General features: G+C 33.2%; 1 protein-coding gene and 1 long non-coding RNA gene across 5 annotated transcripts in view; one reads left to right on the top strand and one right to left on the bottom strand.

Annotated features, from left to right (window-relative positions):
- The window catches only part of LOC134789944 (atrial natriuretic peptide receptor 1), a 245932-nt gene that overhangs the window by 102901 nt on the left and 129979 nt on the right, over positions 1–13052 (bottom strand). The window lies entirely within an intron of this gene.
- The window catches only part of LOC134790208 (uncharacterized), a 488662-nt gene that overhangs the window by 400888 nt on the left and 74722 nt on the right, over positions 1–13052 (top strand). The gene's annotated exons all lie outside the window — the stretch shown is intronic.

Raw genomic sequence — 13052 nt, 5'->3', positions numbered from 1 at the left:
TAGGTGTATAATTTGCTAACCCGTGCGAAGTCGGGGTGGGTCGCTAGTCAGTCATAAAGCAGACAGGTCTACAATAAATACGTACGTTTCGTCTGGGACGGGCATGCATAATGTTTTTCTGTGTTTTCTCGATGTTTTCTACCCCGCCCCAATTACTAAAATACCTATACAAAAAGTGTACGCAGTGACCTTGTTTCTTGTTGCATATCGTCAGATGACAACCAGAAGTCACTGATTACTAAAAAATAATTATACAAAAATCAACATTATTTAGTTATAAATACGGTTCACTATGGCTATGAACTTGTGATGGTAATTAGTGAGTTTTGGTTGTCACCTGACGATATGCAGTGATCTTGTTCCGTAAGAAGTTTTTCCGGGACGTTTCAATATACCTACTTGACGAAATGGAAACAGTTGTTATAATAGGAGGAAAGTCAACGAACCCTCGTGCGTCGTTATTGTTCCGCTGTTGTTTCGATTTGAATCTCGTTGCAATTTCTCTTACATCTGTGTCAATCTTCGAATGCCTTTAGTACATTGCAAATTATTTGTAAACAGTGGACATTTACACGTGATACTCAGTTCACTCATTCACTCCATGGTAAAATAGGCACAATGTCATCTCTTTTTTGTTTTTTGGCAAACCTATTATACCTAAACTTCTGATTGTACCTATCTCTTATAAGTTTTATGAAACAACCTGTAATACCTGTATCATTATTCTACTTGTAAACAATTACATTGTTTAGTACCACGACCAACCAACTCTCTTCATATATGTACTTTTTTCCTTGTTTCAATTTAAATAAACTTGTTGTTGTTTTATCTTCAAAGATAATTTAAAAAAATTAAGTGCCTTTTACAAAAAGTTTACAATAACATTTAGTTTTAATCATGCGATTGCAAGCCATATGTCATGTTTGTACATGGCTAAATAAACGTACAGGTAATATTTTTTTATAAAATAATAAGACTGAGGTATTTATGTAAATCATATCTTTGACACCGACTGTGTACAGTCAGCGTCGTATAGTAGTTCGTATAGTTCAAATAGTTCGGTACACCATATTATGTATATGGCGTACCGAACTATTTGAATACTTTGGATGCTATATACCTACTATATGACGCTGACTGTACCTCCCGGGTACGGGAGATGAGTATTTCTGTAAGATCTTTTCACATTATGTTTTCTGTAAGTGAGTGTACGTAGATACATTAAGCACCACACGCCTAAAATTAATGTATACTAACTCATACAAAGTTTCGCTTCAACTTGGTATTTTTTTAAATATATGTATAGCGCTTAACATACTGCAGTTTCAATATCGTCAGGTGACAAGCAAAACTCACTAATTACCACCACAAATTTATAGCCATAGTGAACCATAAGGTTGATTTTTGTTTAATTATTGTTTAGTAATTAGTCATTGTCACCTGACGATATAATTGTTCATAATACCTTTGTACAAATTATTGGCAAAGTAGATATCTATAATTTACCTTTATTTGTTACTAAATTTTAAATTTCAAATCCCCTGGGATTATATATGATTGAATATTCATTTACTCTCTTTTAGCCAAGACCATAGTAAACACAATCATAACACACGTAAAACATAGGTGCTTTATGCGTTATAAAGTAGGTATTATGACATTACAATAGTATAACAATACAATTGTAATGTCATCATTCCTTAGGTATACATTTCATTACGGAAGGTGACATTGCACAACAGACATATAAAAACAAAACTGACAATAACAATTTATCTCAGGTCGCATAATTATAAGTAATATAAGCTATTTTTTCTCCTTCTTCCTCGCGTTATCCCGGGATTTTGCCACGGCTCAAGGAAGCCTGGGGTTCGCTTGACAACTAATCCCATGATTTAACCATCTGACCTTCCAACCCAGAGGGGAAACTAGGCTTTATTGGGATTAGTTCGGTTTCCTTCACCGAAAAGCAACTGGTAAATATTATATCAATGATATTTCGTAAATACATAAGTTCCGAAAACTCATTGGTACAAGCTAATTTACTTATAAGCTAATAATGTTATTAAAATGGTACTTCGATATTCTACAATAATGTGACCTGTTCAATATATTAAACGTAGATTTTTTTCTTACTCTGTTTTTATCGTACCTACTGTTTTCTTTGTTTGTAATCAAATTCATTATTATTAATTACGGAATGTTAATTTATGCTTTCGTTACATATTTTTAGCCGATTTGCAAGACCGAAGTGATCCCATAAGAGCTCCGTAAACAAAGTAAAAATCACACGGTTCCACTAATATCCTCAGAAACTCGACTATTAATCATCGTAACATAATATTTACGGCCCGTGCTTTGTTTGCAAACCTGTCCGCCTTAAAATAGATCACATTGTCTAACCGATGTAAATATCTTAAAATAGAGACATGTAATGTATACATATTGTAACGCCAATGTCAGCCTCGAGACAATCTGTCTGGCTTAGCGCTTGAATGGAATAAAAAACCGGGCAAGTGCGAGTTGGACTCGCGCACGAAGGGTTCCGTACCATAATGCAAAAAACGGCAAAAAATAAACGGTCACCCATCCAAGTACTGACCCCACCCGACGTTGCTTAACTTCGGTCAAAAATCACGTTTGTTGTATGGGAGCCCCACTTAAATCTTTATTTTATTCTGTTTTTAGTATTTGTTGTTATAGCGGCAACAGAAATACATCATCTGTGAAAATTTCAACTGCCTAGCTATCACGGTTCATGAGATACAGCCTGGTGACAGACGGACGGACGGACGGACGGACAGCGGAGTCTTAGTAATAGGGTCCCGTTTTTACCCTTTGGGTACGGAACCCTAAAAACGTTCTAGACGGCTCCTGTGTCTGCTGAACGCCGTTATTATGATGTTAATGCTTTGCCTTCATCTAGTAAGTTATGTCTCATTTTAACGCCGACGCATCCTACAATACCGCCAAATTACTTACTTAAACGAGCACATAATATTTTAGTAGTGGCTCTGCCTATAATCCTGGTAGTACTGGGTTTGTATTCATTAAGGGCATTTATATGTAGTATACCTATGTAATATGTATAGTGAGAACCAATATGTGTTATGGACTTATGGAATGGGGTATGGTATCTTGTCCTAACAATGGTGATAATGCGACACGAGACAGCTTTATCTCTGTATCTGTTAGTTTATACCCCGTACTAACCCGTCGCTAAAAAGCCGCTCCCATACAAAAGAATAAGAATAAGAATAAGAATAAGAATGATTTATTGCAGTACTGTGTACATTAAATTTTGTGGATGGTAATCATGATACAATTAGTTTCAACAGTTACCCATTTCGGGTATGCAATACTTAAATAACTTATGAACTAAACTTAAATAACATTGCAAAGATAATTACATACCAATTAATGCTCAAAATATTCTTTCAGACTATAAAATGTTTTATCTAATAGCCAGTTTTTCAACCTTACCCTGAATCGGTTGTCTTCAAGTGCCTTAATATCAGCTGGAAGGTGATTAAATACTCGAATAGCTGTTACAAAAGTGCTCTTTTTGTATATAGACGTGTTTGTTTTTGGTAGTATAATGTTATATTTATATTGGGTCCTAGCATTGCACTTAGTTGAAGAGTGAGCTGTAAAATAATTAGGCTGTTTTTTTACAAATAAGCATACTTCTAGGATGTAGATTCCGGTCAGTGTAAGGAAGCGTTTCTCTCGGAAAACGTCTCGAAGTGAGTCTCTAAAATTCATGCGATATATTATTTTTAGGCATCTTTTTTGCAGGATGAATGTTTTATTCACATCCACAGAATTACCCCAGAAAATAACTCCGTAGGTTAATAGAGGATACACGTTACCATAGTAGGCACTAATTACTATATTTTCAGAGCAATTTTCTGATAGTATGGATAGTGCGTAACAGTTTTTAGATATTTTTTTGTTTATTTGTTCGATGTGAGCCTTCCAATTTAAATGAGAATCAACGTGTACACCTAGAAATTTTATACTGCTTACTTCCTCTATAGTGGTTCCTGATTCCGATATACTTAGACAGACAGGAGAGGTCCCATAGTTCCTAAACTGAATAAGCTTGGTTTTATTTAGGTTTAATTTAAGATTTAATTGGTTAAGCCAATTTATAATTTTCGTGAGAGCTACATTTATATCCCTTTGAAAAGTAATATTCGAACGATCACAAGAGAAAAATATGGTGGCGTCGTCGGCAAACAGAACACACAATTTGTCCGCTATAGTGGGAAAGTCATTTAAATAAATAAGGAATAGAAGCGGCCCAAGTACGCTTCCTTGCGGTACGCCAACAACTACTTCCTCATAACATGACAACAATTGCTCTATAGTTTTATTTTGCTTGTTGTATCTATCCAATTGTAGAGCCTGCTTTCTACCACACAAGTAACTCTGGAATAATTTTAGGGCATTTCCCCTAATGCCAATATGCTCTAGCTGTTGTAACATTATGTCATGTACAACACAATCGAACGCTTTTGACATATCAAGCATTAAGGCAACGCAGGCGTTTCCAGAATTTATTTGCTCCCATATATTTTTAAATATTGAAAAGATGGCTAATGTTGTTGATTTTCCTTTTTGAAAACCGAACTGTGATTGGTTTAATATATCATTCTTTAATAGGAACCGTGTCAGACGTTCATGTATGACCTTTTCAAATATCTTACTGAACGTTGGTAATAAAGCTATTGGCCTAAAGTTTCCCATTTCGGTTTTTGCGCCCTGCTTGTGCAATGGTTTTATAATAGCTTTTTTTAAGTCATCCGGGTAACATCCAGTTTCGAGCGTTAAGTTTATTATGTACACGAGAGGTTCAACTATATAATGTATACATGCTTTTACAATTTGTGTTGGTACTTCATCGTATCCTGAACTTTTTTTATTTTTTAAGCTATTTACAACCTTTTTAATTTCAAGACAATCAACAGGAGTCAAGAAAATACTGTTACAAATCCGTTTGGACGCAGATTTATAGTTATTTAATTGAAAAGTATCGATCTTATTTAGATTTACGTAGTATTTGTTAAAAATATTTACTATTTCGTTTGAATTTGTATAAGTTATCCCGTTTTCAACTATCTTGTCAATTGAATCTGGAATAGAATTATATGAACTTGTCGTCTGTTTAATTAGACCCCAGGTTGCTTTGGGTTTATTTGCACTACTTTTTACAAATTCATCATTGGATATTATTTTAGATGCTTTTATAACTTTTTTTAGTAACTTGCAGTAATTTAAATAGCTATTTAAATGTTTAGTACCCATTTTCTTTTTTTGTGTTGACCAATGTATTTGACGTTTATGCTTACAGGATTGTAGTATACCTTTAGTTTTCCAATTTGGCCTTTTTTTGTACGACATTTTTATTCTTTGCCGTGGGACACAAAGTTCGAAAATCATGCTGAAATTGTCAATGAAAACTTTGTATGCCTCATTTGCATCTGTTTTCAAATACGTCTGCAAAGCTAACCATAGCTATGTATTTCATAAAAACATCCAGATAATAGTCTATTTTACGTTTCCTCACATACCAAAACTTCTCACCAAAACTAAAACTTGTAGGTATTTCTATTATTTGTCCCGTATGATCTGAGATACCCAAATTCATAATTTTAGAAGTATATTGATGTAAATTGGTTAATATGTTGTCAATGCAAGTTTTTGACCCAGGAGTTATTCTAGTTGGTTCATTAATCGTACATATTAGATTAAAATTACCTAGAGCCGTTACAAATGTTTGTTTTGCCTTATCGTCGCTGAGGATATTTATGTTAAAATCGCCGGCAATAACTAATTTCCTTTTTAAGGTCCGAGATCTCAGTACTAATTTTCCCAAGAGTAGTTCAAAGTTGCTCATAAAGATGTCGAGGTCACTATCAGGTGTTCTATATACACACACAACAATGATGTTAAGTTCTGGTATTAAAATTCCACAAACTTCAAAATGTGATTCCATTGCCATATTTGAAATCCATTGTAGGTTAATGCAGTTTAAGTTTGTTTTCGTATAAATACATACACCTCCTCGAGTCTTACGAGTTCGACAGTAATTTGCTGCTATTGTATAATTTTCAAGTTGTAGAATAGATACCTCATTAGACTTCAAGAACGTTTCTGAGAAACAGAAAACATCGACATTATTTGCGTCTGCTAAAATTTCTAACTGACCAATTTTTGATTTTAGGCCTTGAACATTTTGGTGAAATACGTTTAACATTGAGACCTTTGATTTATCATTTAAATAATTTTTCTTTTTAGGATTTTCTGTTTGATGTAATGGTGAGATACAAATCCTATATTCATCTATATTAGGGACGAAAACATTTTTTGCTTGTTGGTGTGGAGCTGAGTTGGTTTGCGCCTTGACGTTTTTGTATAATAGGAAAGTAGAACGGTATTGTTCCCTTTTGCTCACATGGTGTGGGTGTAGGCTTATGAGATTTTTCACCCTTAACTTTTCCTATAGCCGAAAAATAATACGGTATTGTACCCTTTCGTTTATACGTTGGATTGGCTATTGCGTGTGGCATAGGATATTGCTTTAAGGCTGCTGCCGCCGAGCTTTTTGTAACAGGTCTATTTCGATTGAACATAGGCAGATACATATTGTTATAATCTATTGAGTCTACATGCAGGTTAATTGCACTACAAAGTCTTTTCAAATATTGCTTCTTATTTAGTGTTTGTGCATGAGTAACTTGTAAAAATTTACAATGACTGGTGTAATTACATAACATTTTAAGCATTTCATTAAGTTTCAGCTCATTCAAATGATTGTTTTTGTTAATATTTAGTAAAATTACATTTGTTTCCTCTAAGTGTTTTAGTGCTGCACTAATTTCGTAGCTAAATTTAATTTGATTATTATCGTTCTCGCCAACACATAGTATTACATAGTCTGAAGTGGTTAAATCTAAGTCATAACACATTTTTAGTAGTTCACAGGAGTCCGCATTTGGTTTTGTGAACGCGGATATATTGTATTGTTTACACTTTTCTACTTGTCTTGAAAGAGTCAGTTGTGACGCCAAAAGATGTTACGCTCTCGTTTTAAAATGATATTCTCAAATAACATCAAATTCGACATGAACATTTCGATTGTATGGCGGCAGCAAGTACGTGTGACTGTTTACAACGGCTTGATCTTCAAATATTAAGTACTTTTCATGTAGGTACTTATATTAAAATGTGAGATATTTTATTATAAGCATATTTGCCTAAATAAATTAGTATAAATAATACACACAATATGATAATTCTCGCATAAAACATGTATCTAATTATAAACACACGTAACTAGTTACAAAAAATGGCGTATTGCTAGCCTATGTAGTACGAGATCCGACTAAGTATAGCATGCACTTCTCATGTTATCGTATTTGTAATAATTAATATTTACCCCATCATGACGGTCCTTAGAAAATATCACATTTAGTTCCATGTGATTATATTCTTAGAGATGACGTTTTACACAAGGTGTTTATAAAAATAACAGGAAAATATACGAAATTAAATATGAACGGAACTTTAAGTATGTCAACATTAAGATGTAATTTAAAATAGCACTTGAGATATTTTTTTTATACAAGAATATCGATTAGGTATGTCTAATATGTAGAGTTTCAGTTTATACATTAGTATACCTAAACTGAAACTCTTTACATAGGTAGTCCTATGAAATCATATTTAATACTTCGGGATCTCGAATCGTAACTACGGATTTTTTACTGGACTGAATTGCTCGGTCATTGCCCTTTGCCGAATTAATACTAAGATGATAAATGTAAACTTTTAATATTACTTTGATGGAGATTAAGACGTAGGATTACGAGGGGTGGCCCGAAAGTTTTTAACTGCACTCGCTCTACTCATGCGATTAGAATATTAATATTTACTTATACCATTATTGTGTGGGATCTTTCAGTACTCGACTGCCCTAAGCAGAAAACAAGTAGGTATCTCAGTTTTGACAAATTTTTGAGGAGAGCAAAAACACGTAATTTGTCCGTTTTTTTAGGTATTTTGTCTAAAATGTACCATCTGTATATACCATTTTGTTAAGGGCGATAAAATTAAGCTCATACAGAGCTTTACACCACTTATTAAAGTGGTGTAAAATCATTTTTAGAAAACGTTTATGTTTTTTTGTTACTTCGACATGTCGAAGCTTAACGTAGGTACGGTTAATAAAATAAAATTATAAGCAGTATTTGTTCATAAAAATATTAGATCTTTTAAGTGCTGCTAATAGGGTATTTGACTGTACCTACTTAAAAAGAAATTATTTTACACCATGCAAGAAATAAAGCACCAGAAGATTAATAGAGCAACGTAGATAGGAGTTATTTTTAGACACAATTTCTATTTTAAAACCCGTATAAAACTATAAAGCGTAGGTAGGTAATTTGATTGTGACGTCACATGCTAGTGTTTCATATAAATTCCATAGTAGCAAAATCGTTTTGACTGTTCGAAAAAAGAAAGTGATTTGACTAGTAGTCAAATACCCTATTGCGAATCTGTGAGGTTTTTTTTGTGCAAATTCTTTTGATTAAGTAAATGAGTATAATTAAAATTTAATTGGTGTCGACCATAAATCATATAAAAAGTATACATGTAAGATATAAAAAAAATGTCAGGAGCTGTTTTTAAAAGACGTAGAATTCGCATTAGTATCTCGTTATTTCCTTAGCAACGTATGTCACGCTCTAATGCAATAACATCACCTCTGAAACATAACGACGATCAAACGGAGCCGCCGTGACGTGCCTTTTGCGGAAGTGAACCAAATAATCTAATAATAATTGGAACGAGAATATTGCCAATATCCATTGTTAATCTTGTTTTACGACCGACAGATGGGCCTGAAAGGTAATCAAAGGTGGACTTGATTTTCAGTAAGACCCTCATCACGAACTTCTTGTTTTCAGGATGCTGATAAGTAATAATAATAATGTGTAACATTAATTTTGCAATAAGATGTCAACTCAAAAAATTGACGCTTTAAGTTGACATTTTATTGCGGGATTAATATGGGATGAAATATTTTTTCTAAACAGCATTCAATATACTCGTAGAACTTTTTTTTTATGATTTAATACGGGACCTATAGGTACATATATTTTGCAAGACAAAATGCCATTGAAGTTTTAATCTCCAATTTAAACCAATATGTAAAGTAAAGTTGATAAAGCATCACTTATTAGGATAGGATTGCGTGGATAACCGAACAGTTAACCAAAGTAATAATATTAAGTATATTTAAATTAAAAGAGAAACGTACAACTTCTTAACAATCTAAGAATTGAAACGTTATGCTCTTTATCACGTTAGCGCTGATGACTGAGAGTATAGTTATTATGCTAATCGCCCCATTCTAGACGGGAAAATAAATTTTGAGACAAGAACCAGATATGTCTCAACTAATATATCTTATGCCTTAGACCAAGATAATCTCACTAACGGTTCACGAATGTGAAATTCTCAAAATGCAAGACTGAATATTGTGACAAGAATTTTTATACGTGGTTATTTAATACAAGAAAGTAGTTCTTAGATCAAGATATTATTTTGATCTAAGAACATTTTATTTCTTGTCCGAAGCCATTTTCGAGTTTCGTTATATAAAAATTCGAACGAACCTTAAATTTTTTTATTGTGCATGCTTGTCGTATCCATATTATTATTTTCCCACTACTTTTCTAATTACTATAGGTAATTCCATTATATCAAAATGGTATAATGGGATTCAATATGGAAAGTTCGATCTGCAAGGCAGCAGCTCTCCTATGCAGTCGCAGGCGCGGATTAAGGATATTACCATCCGGGAAGCTGCCGCCAGGGAACGCTGTTCAACCCTATTACGGTCGCAAATTAAATTCTGACATCTCGTATCTCGTTTAGCCGCACGAGAAATTTTGATCTTAGCCAGTGCCATTAAAGTAGGATTTACAATGAATTGTGAAGCGCTAAATAAACTCGAGAAATTATATCTTTAATCTGCTCCTAGCCGCAGATTACTAGCAATTTATATATATAATTTCGTCTGCCGAGCTTTGACGGCGTTAGGAAATGCCTAAAACGAAGGCTAGCTATAGTTACAAAACAGATAATGTATATCAAATGTTATACAATTTGATACAAAGTAAAAAGTTAGAGATGTTTTAAAAATAACTTAGTCGGGATACTCGGGATTTAAAGTACAAGTTAAGTCACTAAGGTCTATTTTGATAGTAATTTCGTGTGATTAATTTATTGCTTTAACCAGAAATATATACCTCCCTCTCTCTGTAAAATTAAAACAATTTTTAATGTACAAGTTAAGTATACATTTTAAGAAAGGTCAGCGGTATTAAGTAATCTTTTCATATTAATTCCTCAAATTATAAATTAAATGAGAGTTTTGTTTAAATGTTACTAATTTAATATCCTGTGTTTCACCAAAGAAGATTTAAATCGACTCATCCTTTATTTTGTTAAACCAAAATTCGTCACTCTATTTTAGTGCACCTACTTATGGTACGTGTAGGTATATAGTATATCAATATAAATTATTCCTCTTCTAACAACTATCATAGATTTATCACCGTCAAAATATGCTAATGATTTATGAATGCAAACTATGTAATAAAAAGTCAAAGTCGCACATCATGAGTTCCTAAATTAAACTACTTGTCGCCTAAACGAAGTCAACGACCGTCATTTGTCATTTCGTCAGTCTCGTAGAAAGTCTTGGTTATTAATGGTCCTGGGAAGTCTGTCTTCGCTATTTTGAGGACAGATTAAGAACGACGAGTAAAAAGTTATATTTCTTTGAAAGTTTACGGTCAAACAGACCTTATTACATAACGAATATGGTTTAATTTCAAAGATATGGCGAAATGGGAATAGACGCTTTGAATTAATTAATAAATAAGTAATATCTCCTTTAATTTCATTTATAATACTCGAACTTTTAATGTTCTAGGTAGATATAGGTAGAGACCTATTGTCACAAACACAAATCAATAGAATTTCATCTGTATAATTATTATTATGTCATATTGTGTAATATTGAAATACCTATTTAATACATATATTTATTATTTGATTTGCTTCCATACGACGTACTTAAGCTTAAAATCCCTTAAAATCTTAGACAATAACATTAATAACTTTGAGAGCAACAGTATATCAATTTCGTTGATCGTCAGAGTGTAAGAGGACCAAAAGCATTGTATACACTTAGGTATATACTTAGGTATATGTCCCTACTAAAATTAGCGAGCACAGTCTACCGACTGGATAATCCGATCAGCATTTAATTACGCTGCGCAATGAAGAAGATTTTTTTATCGATATCGACATACTGAGCGCTATTCTTCCTACTGGCGACAGAGCGTTACTTTTTATGTTTAAATGTAATAGTTACTAGTATTATTTTACAACCTTTTTAATACACTACCCTGCACAAAAGCAGCTATACAATGATAAACATGAATACTGCCGATGCCGTTCTGCGAAAATCACTTTTTATGAACTGCTTGAAAATACCTACTGTTATTTTTATTTAACAAGGAATACGAAACATCGATGTGTAACGCATATAGATTACAATTATTACAAACACTAAGCAAGTTAATGCTAATTTTATTTTATAAATAACATTAACATGCTGTTTAGCATGCGTCTTGTACCTACATAATTTTAAACACTAATAAGTTTTGTTTCAAATTATTAACATTATCTTAAATGTCCTTGTATATTGTTGAAGACCAGATCGTTCAGGTTACTGAACCTTGAGCACGAATAAACTTAATTCTTATTACGTTACAACTGTTACACGCGTTGTCTGTTGCCTAAATTTGTATACATTTTCTTACTGAAGTTAGGTTAAAAAGTCAGTTACGTATATGTGATGGTATGGTATGGACTATTATAAACTATTGTATAAGTAAGATCTTATCGATATCGTGTTTTAAATTCTGCAATATATTTATTTAAAGAATTGACTGACGATTAAATCTGCAATAACCGACCTATTTAATCATATCTTTTATCGATATCAATGCTATCCCTATTTGTATACATCAGTCGCTGACTTTTACAAGCTCGTGTATCAATACGTTCAGTATTGTTTTGAAAAGATATGACTGGATTAATATTATGTTCTAGGCCAATGAATATGTTGATATTATTATGTTTTTGTCTGCTCGCAGGTACAATTATTTAAGTCGTCTAATGTAAAAATGCTTATTAGCTACTCTCAACTTCATTCTTGCCATTTTAACCCCACCGTAAACGATTCATCTTAAAAATGCATTTAAACTTTCCAATCGGCTAGATCATGTTAGCTAAATAGTTAATGAAAAATAACCAATTTATCAAAAAGTATTTTAAGACTTTTTAAAGGACTTTTCGTACTGGACATGACAGCATTGTTTCTCGGGATTCCGTTTTTCCCATTCGCCAGCGAATCTAAAAATTTCATCATCTTTATGATCTACACTGCCATTTCTTTGTGTCATATTACGATCCCTTAGACACCCGATATCGCTAGTGTAGTGATAAAGTGGCCGTCGGTAGTCTCTCGTGCCTCGCTACTAAAACGCACAATTCGTTAGTAATAAAACCCGAGACGCCGGGCGCGCGGAAATCGCCGCACGCGTGGAGGCACTCCTTCAATGGCTACTTGAGAACGCTACATGCACAAGAAACTTGACACACAGTAACTCGACTTAGATTTCTGATACAGTAAGTAGATTATATATTGTCTTCGGTTACCGTAAATGTTATCATGAAAATAAATAGTATTTTATGCAACCGTTGTTTAAGAGGGGTCAAAAAAGGCGAGTGGCGTGAGTAACAATTTGAGGCGAAGCCGAAAATTGTTAATAAAGACGCCACGAGTATTTTTTGACTCAGTTAAACAACGTTGCTTACAATACTTTTTCTACGACCAAGCACTTACTTTGAAATAAAATTGAAAATTTAACAAATCTTTTTAATTCAAGTAGTAGCAAAAATGG

This window comes from Cydia splendana, chromosome 1 (genome assembly GCF_910591565.1).
Source record: "Cydia splendana chromosome 1, ilCydSple1.2, whole genome shotgun sequence".
In the NCBI taxonomy this organism is placed as follows: Eukaryota; Metazoa; Arthropoda; class Insecta; order Lepidoptera; family Tortricidae; genus Cydia; species Cydia splendana.
Note: the sequence above shows the minus strand (reverse complement) of the source record. Positions and strands in the feature narration are given on the sequence as shown.